Source organism: Arachis ipaensis, chromosome B5 (genome assembly GCF_059453495.1).
Source record: "Arachis ipaensis isolate K30076 ecotype BB chromosome B5, ASM5945349v1, whole genome shotgun sequence".
Taxonomy (NCBI): domain Eukaryota; kingdom Viridiplantae; phylum Streptophyta; class Magnoliopsida; order Fabales; family Fabaceae; genus Arachis; species Arachis ipaensis.
In genome coordinates this window covers 18399979-18409744 of record NC_142440.1, presented here as the reverse complement: position 1 = coordinate 18409744, position 9766 = coordinate 18399979, and positions in this window count along the sequence as shown.

The following is a 9766-nucleotide window of genomic DNA, read 5'->3' as shown; positions in this document are numbered from 1 at the left end:
GATTCTACATCCGAGAATCCCTACTGTGTCATAGCCTCTAAGTCTAAAGTCAAAAATTGCGGGAGATATTATGGTTGACTTTTCTAACTTGATGCTCCACCACCTCTAATTGGAATACTCCTCCTTAGATTATTGTTGCTATCTTCATCAATCATGGCGGACTCCACATCATCGTCATCTTCACAATAGCAATCTGATCGAAAGATCAATTATCACTTATTTCTCCATTGCTATCGTGGTTGAGATCAGCTACAAAGGACGGAGATGCCACCAAAACTGCCTTGAGTGCAATGACAGGCACAAATAAAGAGGCACTAACAGGCATTGAGCTAGAGGTTCCTGGCATTGTTACAAATTGAGGATTCCGATTCTATCCTCCTGAGCTACATGCGACATCTCCAAACTCCGCCAATGACTCATGGGTTCTTACCTTAGAAAAATGACAACGAGAGTGAAATAAAACTTGTAAATCTTTGTTACTGTTTATTACAAATGAGTCATACTTCACACCATCTTGAACAACAGAAATTAGAATCTTATAAAATAACTTTTCCACCCATTTCATACCATGAAGTCCTAGTTTTTGGGTTATATTACTCTAAAACTCAGCAAAACTCATAGAAAATTTGATAAAAATACTCAACAGATCCTTATCAGTAAATTTTATTTACTCTCGCACTTTTTTCTTAATCATCCCTCTGTAGTGCACAAGAACTAAAACGCTATCCTCACTAGCCATTGTGAGTGCACTTTAATAAAAGTTTAACGTTTTGCTCGTATTTATATACCTTAGACTCGTACCCTAAATCAAATTAATTAAATTCGATTTGTTTTGGCTCATCGTGTTTGGTAAATTGTGTCTATTAGATTCGATTTACTTGGTCTTAATAATATGGAATAAATCGAAACAATTAGTTTCAAATTACCTCACTAAAGCTCGTTCTCTAGTAAATCGAATCTATTTTATTTAATTTACTTTGAGAAACCTTAAATCGAGTTTGATAGTTTCGGTTTACATAGATTAAAGATAAAATTCAGACATGCATGTAAGCTATTTGATTTTAGGACATTCATGTAATATTGCGTTCCATTCTATTTGTTTATGTGAATTACCCTGAATAATGTGAGTGTTGGATTATGGAGGAGAATGCGCAGAGTGAGATGAGAAAGAAGAAGATTGAAAAGAAGAAAGAGATAAAGAAAGAGATGAAGGTGATTTGGGGATGAGGTTAGTAGTGATGGTTGGTGGTGTGGGAGGTGGTGGTAGTGAGACAAAAGAGAACATGGAGGAAAGGTGGTGATTTAATGCCACGTTATTTGCTCTATTAGCCAGTTTTGTGTTTTTCATTAATAGAAACGGAAAAAAAAATTAACATCTAGTCATTTTTGTCAAATTTTAATTTTTTTAGTAGTTATTTTGTCGTTAACATTTTTTAGAGTCTTTTTTGTATGCATTCAAATCTTTCGGATACTAATTTGATAATTACATTTTTTTCTCTATAAGATTGTTCCCTACCTAAAGGATTAATGGCAAAACACTAAAACCAGCATGTTATCGTGGGTCATGCATTTTATAGCTGCGTTTGAAAAGAAAACTGAAGCTGAGAGACAGAGATTGAGAGACAGAAACTAAATTAAATTTTTGTATTGTATTTAGTATAAAATATATTAGATTGAGTTATGTTTAAATATCATGTTTAGTTTAAGATAAGTATAAAAATTAAAAGATAAATTAAAATTTAGAAAATTAAATAGAGTATTTTTAAAAAAAATGTTATTAAACTTTTAGTTTTTAATCTTAAAAGTTTTAATTTCTTTTGTCTCTATTTTATAAAAATACTGAAAAAACTAAAATTTTATATTTTAACTATTAAATACAATACTAAATTTCAATCCTCTTATTTCAATTCTAATATCTAAAAACAAACACTTTCTATATAACTTACCAATATCGTGCATACAAGTAGACAATCTCAACTTGTAAATTGTAAACGTTGGATATTCGGATATTCCTTTTACATTCCGTCCCGTGTCCCAAACGCGTGATTGCTTTCACAAGAGTACAAGACAATCCTTGAAAATTGTAGAATTTTAATTATACTTCTTATATTTATTTATTTATTTATTTGTGTTTTATTTCAGTTCAGGCATTTAAGAAATGTATCCGGTTTTGAACTCTAAACATAATAATTTTGATGTGAATTTAGGGGTTGTTTAGAAAACTTTTAAGAATATTTTTTTTGAATTTTTGACTTATAAAAAATAATAGTATTAATATATGATACAATTTTTAAAATTAAATTACAGTTTTCTAAAAAATTATTTAGAAATTTATAAAAAAGTTAAAAAAATATCTTTTCTCATAATATTATTATTTTTTATCATATTTTTATAAAATAAATATTTTTAAAACTAAAAATCCAAATACAAAATAACTTATTTATAAATTATTTTTAATATAACTATTTATTATTTAAACTATTTTATTAAAAAGAGCTTAATTAAATTATTTATTCACACGTAACCTTATACATCTTCAAGAATTATGATTATATTTAACGATCAAATTAATATAACAGAGTTTTAAAAAATTTAAAATTAATAGTAATGTATTAATTTGGTATATACATAGATAATCAAATAAGACAATGGTATAAACTTAAATTATATTTATCCACAGTCCGTCAAATTATGTAAACTTTAAATTAAATTTTTGCAATTCAAGTTTTATTTATTTACTTTTAAAATTAGTACAAAAGAAAATGTTAAAAGCAAGAGGAACAAATTCTAGAACTCAACGTACATATATTAAGTTAATATCTATTTTGACTCCTGAAATTAGAATTCAGTTTTAATTTGGATCTCAAATTTTAACTTATCTAATAAAACTCTCAAATATTCAATTGTGATCACATTTATCCTTAAACGACACAATGAGAGTTGAATTTTTGAAGGTTCTACTTCAATGTCGTCTGCCATTCTAGCAAGTTCTGTCAAGTTATTTCGTGAAATCTAAAGAACTCCCAGTTTAGGTCGTCATCTCCATGAAGCAAGCTCTTAGTTGTATTCAATTTGATTTATCATTCTTTCTTCTTTAAGATTTTTTCGTTTTTCGACCACGCACCGTTGGATGAATACCTTCAATGTAATGTTTTTGGGAAATCCCCACCTTTCATTATGCTGTCATGCTTTTGGACATCTTTATATTTTATTTTTCAATAATTAATGAAATATAACCTACTATCTTTAAAAAAAAAAAACGACGCAATGAGTTAGCATGTTAAGTTGTCACGGTATAATTTACGTATAGCTTGAAAAATGTTAGAACAAAAAAGGGTAATGGTTATATGAATTAGCAAAAATTTTAGTTTACTCAATTTAGTCAGTACAATTAAAAAAAACCCTAAAATTCAACCCCAATTAAATTTTGACTTAGAATTCGATGGTCTCAGAACGTTTGAACCATTAAATGATCCTATAACAAAACATGTTTTTTAAGTTCTTTTAATAACTGTTAAATAGTCATTTTCTAATTTTAATTACAAATTAATCCCATATATTTTATTTAATTATAAAAACTATTTTTCTTTTATAAATTATTATTTTATGAATCAACTATTATGTTTATTAACAATAAAAAATAAAAACAATAACGAATTAGATCTTCCATTGATAGTAATAAAGCTTTTGGCCATTCCAATGGATTAAAAGTTTATATTTGATCCGTGACGTTCGTCCAGGGCCGTGAAATCGTGTTTCCTTGAAAACTAATCAATTGGATTATAGTTTATCACAAAACAATCGATTAAAAATTGCAATGCAGTATGGTTTTTGCATAAATCAATCGATTGGTCATAGTATTTCAATCGATTGGACGATGAATAACACGTGAATTTTTTATAATTCAATCGATTGTTTATACCTTCCAATCGATTGAATGCTTCAAAACAATCTGAGATTTCACAATTCAATCGATTTTTTTTTTACCCAATCCATGCAGCTTCACAATGTTCCTATGCCTGATTTTTCCAAGGGTTGAAATCTCAGCAAGGAAGCTTCGGTCAATGTTTGCTCCATCTCCTCGAGAATTCAGCTTTTTCACTGCAATCACTTCGCCGTCATTCATAATAGCCTTGTAGACAGTGCCACAAGCTCCTCTTCCTATAACCGCTGATTCTGCAAAATTTTCGATGGCTTCCAAGAGATCCTGTTATGTAAAGCCTTCTTTCGAAAAATAATAGTTATCAGTGACATGAGGTCTAGTTTGCCCTTCAAGCGAGACAAAAGCAGGGCTACGCCGCCTCATGGCGTAACATATACCTACTATGAAAATAAGAGAAACAAATCCGACCACACCATAAACAATGCTAACTATCTTTTCCCTAGTTGAACCATCTCTGATCCAGCTCGCTTTCGCTGAATGAGTTGAAGATACAGGTGGATGACAATGATAAGTTCTTAATCGGCATAACCCATTGTTCCCGGCAAAATTTGAGAAATCCATCTTTCTAAATACAGGTGTATCTGGAACAGTTCCTACCAGCTTGTTGTTGGAGACATTGCATACTATAAGGCTAGGAAGGCTACCGATTGATTCAGGAATCTCACCAATGAGTTGATTGTCGTTTAAGTAAAGTGATTCCAACATTAGCAAGTTTCCCAAACTTATAGGAATCGTATAAACAATTGATTGAATTATAAAAAATCCACGTGTTATTCATCGTCCAATCAATTGAAATACTATGACCAATCGATTGATTTATGCAAAAATCATGTTGCCTTGCAATTTTTAATCGATTGTTTTGTGATAAACTGTAATCCAATCGATTGAGTTATAATTCAATCGATTGTTTTGGTAATCCAATCGATTAGTTTTCAAGGAAACACGATTTCACGGCCCTGGACGAACGTTACGGATCAAATATAAACTTTTAATCCATTGGAATGGCCAAAAACTTTATTACGATCAATGGAAGATTTAATTCGTTATTGTTTTTGTTTTTTATTGTTAATAAACATAATAGTTGTTTCATAAAATAATAATTTATAAAAGAAAAAATAGTTTTTATAATTAAATAAAATATATGGGATTAATTTATAATTAAAATTAGAAAAAAATTATTTAGCAATTATTAAAAAAATCTAAAAAACATGTTTTATTATGGAACCATTTAATGGTCCAAACGCTTTAGGACCATCAAATCCTAAGCCTTAAATCTCGATGCACGATGTCGTTTTTGTGAAAAACTTAAAACAACAAATATTATCTCAACAATGTAAATCCTTGTGTGACTCTCACTACTCAAGACATATCAAAGCCACAATTAAAATAAATAAATAAATAAAAGAAGAGATGGAAGAAGAGATGTCCTTCATTTATGAATTCCAAAATCAAAATACAGCTCAAATTTAGTCTACACATAAGTTTCAATTAAGCCTCACATTAAGAATAAAACAAGTCAATAAAGTGTTTGATTTAGAAGATTAGATTAGATAAAAAAAAACAAAAAGAAAATGAAAACGAAATTTAAAAGCTCTTCCACAATATTCTACATATCCAAGGATTATAAGCAGAAAAGAAGGACGGAATGACTTCTTCACAGAAGATATTATAAACTCCTTTGATTTTCAATAAATAAAAATTACGATCCAAGAACAACAACTTGTAAAGAAAGCTAGATCTAGGATTTTTTATTTTAATAAAATAAATAAAAATAATAATTATCGAAATAAATAATTTAAAAAGTTATTATCGAAATTTATTTTTTTATCTTATTTCGTTTACACTCTCGTTCACGGTGTAAACGAGATAAGGCAAAAGATAATCGTTTGTCAATTATTAAGAAAGGTTGATGGGATAAATAAATAATTGGTTGTCAATTATTAGAAGAAGTTGATGGAAATAAATAAACAGAGGAGTGGGAGATAACTGTTTCAAAATAACACTTATTAGAGTGGAAGATGATCGATTGCCAATTGTTATTGTGCATCAACTTCACGCTTTCCATTTTTCAAATAACACTTGTTATTTAAACGGTTAGGAAAGTAAACGTGTTAGGGTGTGTTTGGCAAACGCGTTACAAGAGAAGAAGCACGTTTAGCCTTCTTAAAAGTTTCAATTTTTGGTTTGGCAAATTTTTTATTCATGAACGCAGAAGTAATTTTGCTTTCAAAACCACGTTTACAAGAAGCTACAATTTTGAGCTTCTGCATTTTATGAAGGGACTTTTAGCCATTAATACTCCATCTTTATTTGCTTTTTACCAACTTTATTCTTTATGCATGTTATTATATTATTTATGAAATTCTTATTATTTTTGTTTACATGAACTCTCTTTTTTATTATTTATTATTTTTATTTTTTATTAATTATTTATTTAATATTATACACTTTTATAATTGTAATTTTTTGTATTATTTTTATTATTTTTTATAATATGATTTATTAATTTTATTAGGTAAAATAAATTAAACAAAAAATTAATTATAAATAAAAATAATAATAATAATAATAATAATAATAATAATAATAATAATAATAATAATAATAATAATAATAATAATAAAAAATTATAGCATACTAAAAAAGAGTACTAAAGGTACTAAAAATATACTATATAAAAAATATCATAAAAATTTTTTGATTTATTTCAATTACTACCAAGATAAATATTTAATTTTTTTATTATTCTTAGTACTCTCTAAAATTTATATTTTGTTAGTTTTAATTAAAAATATATTTTATCAATTTTTATATATTATTTTTATTTTAGTGTATAAATTTTAATTTTATTATAGAATTAATTAATAAGATCTATTCAATTATCTAAATTAAAATAATAAGATAATATACAAAAATTATTTAAATTAGTGTCTATTTTAGTTATTTTTTTATCTAAAAGTGATTTTAAGTAGTATAATCCAAACAACATTTATTTTACTATAATTCATTTTAATGCAAAGATTGCCAAACATAAATCACTTTAACACAAACTTACTTTTCATCAAAATCAAGTTTGCAAAATCAATTTTATTCAAACTCCCGTTTGTAAATTGTAATCCAAAGACACACTTAATAGTGGGCAGTTGGATAGTCCATCTTTTCTATTATTTAAGATGTACTGTTTATCTTCTCTATTATTTAAAATTGTCCGTCTTTTCTATTATTTGAAACATTCCATTTTTAAGAGTTTAGTCCAATTTAAATTATTAATATTTTTTATTATTTTCAAAAATTATATTTAATTATTTATAAATACATATATCTCGTTTACACTGTAAACGAGATAACATGTAATGGTAATCGAGATACGTGTAAAATTATCTCATTTACAGTATAAACGAGATAATAGAAGAGTATTTATTTCAGTAAATATTTTTTAAATTATTTATTTCAGTAATTATTATAATTAATTTATTAAAAAAATTTAAAAAAGATTTACAATGAAAAATTTTCTAATTTTTCACACCAACCATTTGAGTGTTTCCAAAAAAAATTTATTAGAAGCTAATGTTAAATATATTTTTTTTTTACAGTCAGAGATGAATTTATACTATAATTTATGGAAACAAGTACCCCTATTAATATTTTAAAAATATAAAATAATATATGTATAAATATATATGTACCTTCATTGAAAATAATTTTTTTCACATTAAAAAATATATTTATTAAATTTTATGTCAAAATATTTATTTGATATTTTTAAATTTTCAGAATTAAATTTTGATATAATATTGTAAAGTAATTTTACATTTGTATTTAATTACGTAATATAATATCATAAAAAATAACTACTTTTTACATTAATTGTATTTACATAAATAATCATCTAAAAAATAGAGGTAATTAGATAATTATATAAAATATTTTATAATGTCAATACATCAAAATTAAACTCTAATTTGTATCTAAGAGTATAAGATAAAATATATTAAATCAATTTAACAAAAAAAAATGCTACTATAGCATTATTTAATAAAATAAATTTGTTTAGTTGAAGTTTCTATTCTTAATTTTTTTTTACTCATCTTCAATATTTACTAATAAATTAAAAAAATTTGTATTGAACATGTATTTTGATAATTAGTTGTTAAACATAAATTGAATTAAAAATTATTTGAAAAGTAATTGAAACAATAAACATTTTGTACTTGTATCTATTTAAGTAGCTAATTTTATTATTATTATTATTATTATTATTATTATTATTATTATTATTATTATCAATATTATTTGAAATTAATTTTTGATTTTTTTACTAAATAAATTAAATAATTATTAAATAATTATTAAATAATTTATAAAATATATAATAAAGATATGAGAGTTTTGGTGTATAATTTTTTTCTAAAATACTATTATCGTACATAATTCATAAAAAATATATTTCACTTTTATTATTAATTAAAAGATAAACTGTTTATCATCTTGATTAATCTCATTATTATTATTATTATTATTATTATTATTATTATTATTATTATTATTATTATTATTTATCTAGATAAACCAATTGCATCAAAATATTACTTGTATCAACTCAAAACTAAAATTAGTATGTATATCATCCAATGCCTATTTTTATGTAATTCGAATTAGGGTAATTCGAATTACAATTTTCAGCCGTAATTCAAAATAGAATGATTAGATTTATTAGGGGACGTTGAGATGGGTATAAATTGAATTAGGCAAATTCAATTTATGCATGTATTAAGTAAATCAAATTAAGTGGAGTAGATTTAGTTAGCACACGGTTTCACAAATCCATATTAATTTAAATTAGACTCTCTCGAATTAGCCAATAATTTTTGTGCCCATAGTAAATTGAATGAGATGGTTTCGATTTATCCTATACTAAATCTAACCAGCCTAATTCGATTTACACGTGATTGAGGACTTTATATAAATCTAATTGCCCTGTTTCGATTTACATGTACATTGGCTATATATAATTCGAATTCACTTCATTTGAATTACATTTCACCAATCACCACTCATACCCCCACTAAATCTAAAGAAAGCGACGCAGCCTATCATCATGGAAGATGATCCGAATCGAATCTACTGCTTGGATGGAGTTGTACATGTTGCTGGTAGGATGCATGAGGAGGTTAGTAAAATAAAATATTTATTTTAATATTATTTTATTTATTGTAAGAAATAAAGAAATTATGTGTTAATTTTGTTTAAATCGGTTATATATTATTTATTAGCATTATTAGAATGTATAAATTTAAAGTAATAGTTAGATGTTTGATTTAGGAGTCACCATGTATTAGAAGCCATTTACTTATATTAAATTATTTAGAACATGAATATTACAATTGATAAAATATGTAGATCTCGAATAGGAGTGTAATATTGATTGAAGGATGATAGTGTATTAGAGTATACTAATAAAAAATAGATGTTAGCAAATATTTAAAAAATAGTCGATAGAAGTAATTTTTCATGAGAATATTTTTAATTAATAAACTCAACAGCTTTATTTTTGAGGCTAATTTTTTTTTATATTGGAAGAATGTGTGAGTTATGCTTGGTTATGGTGTATATAGGTGTTAGACACAAGTGTGGGATAGAGAGAAATCGGACCGTCCGAATTCTTTGTAAAAAAATTCGTTAATCACAAATCGGACCGTTCGATTAGTTTTTGTTTTTTTTTTATTTATTTAACATGAAATCGGACCCTCCGTTTACAGTTTTTTTCTTTTTTTAAAAAAAAAAACTGAAAACGGACCCTCAGTTTTCCATTTGTGTTTTTTT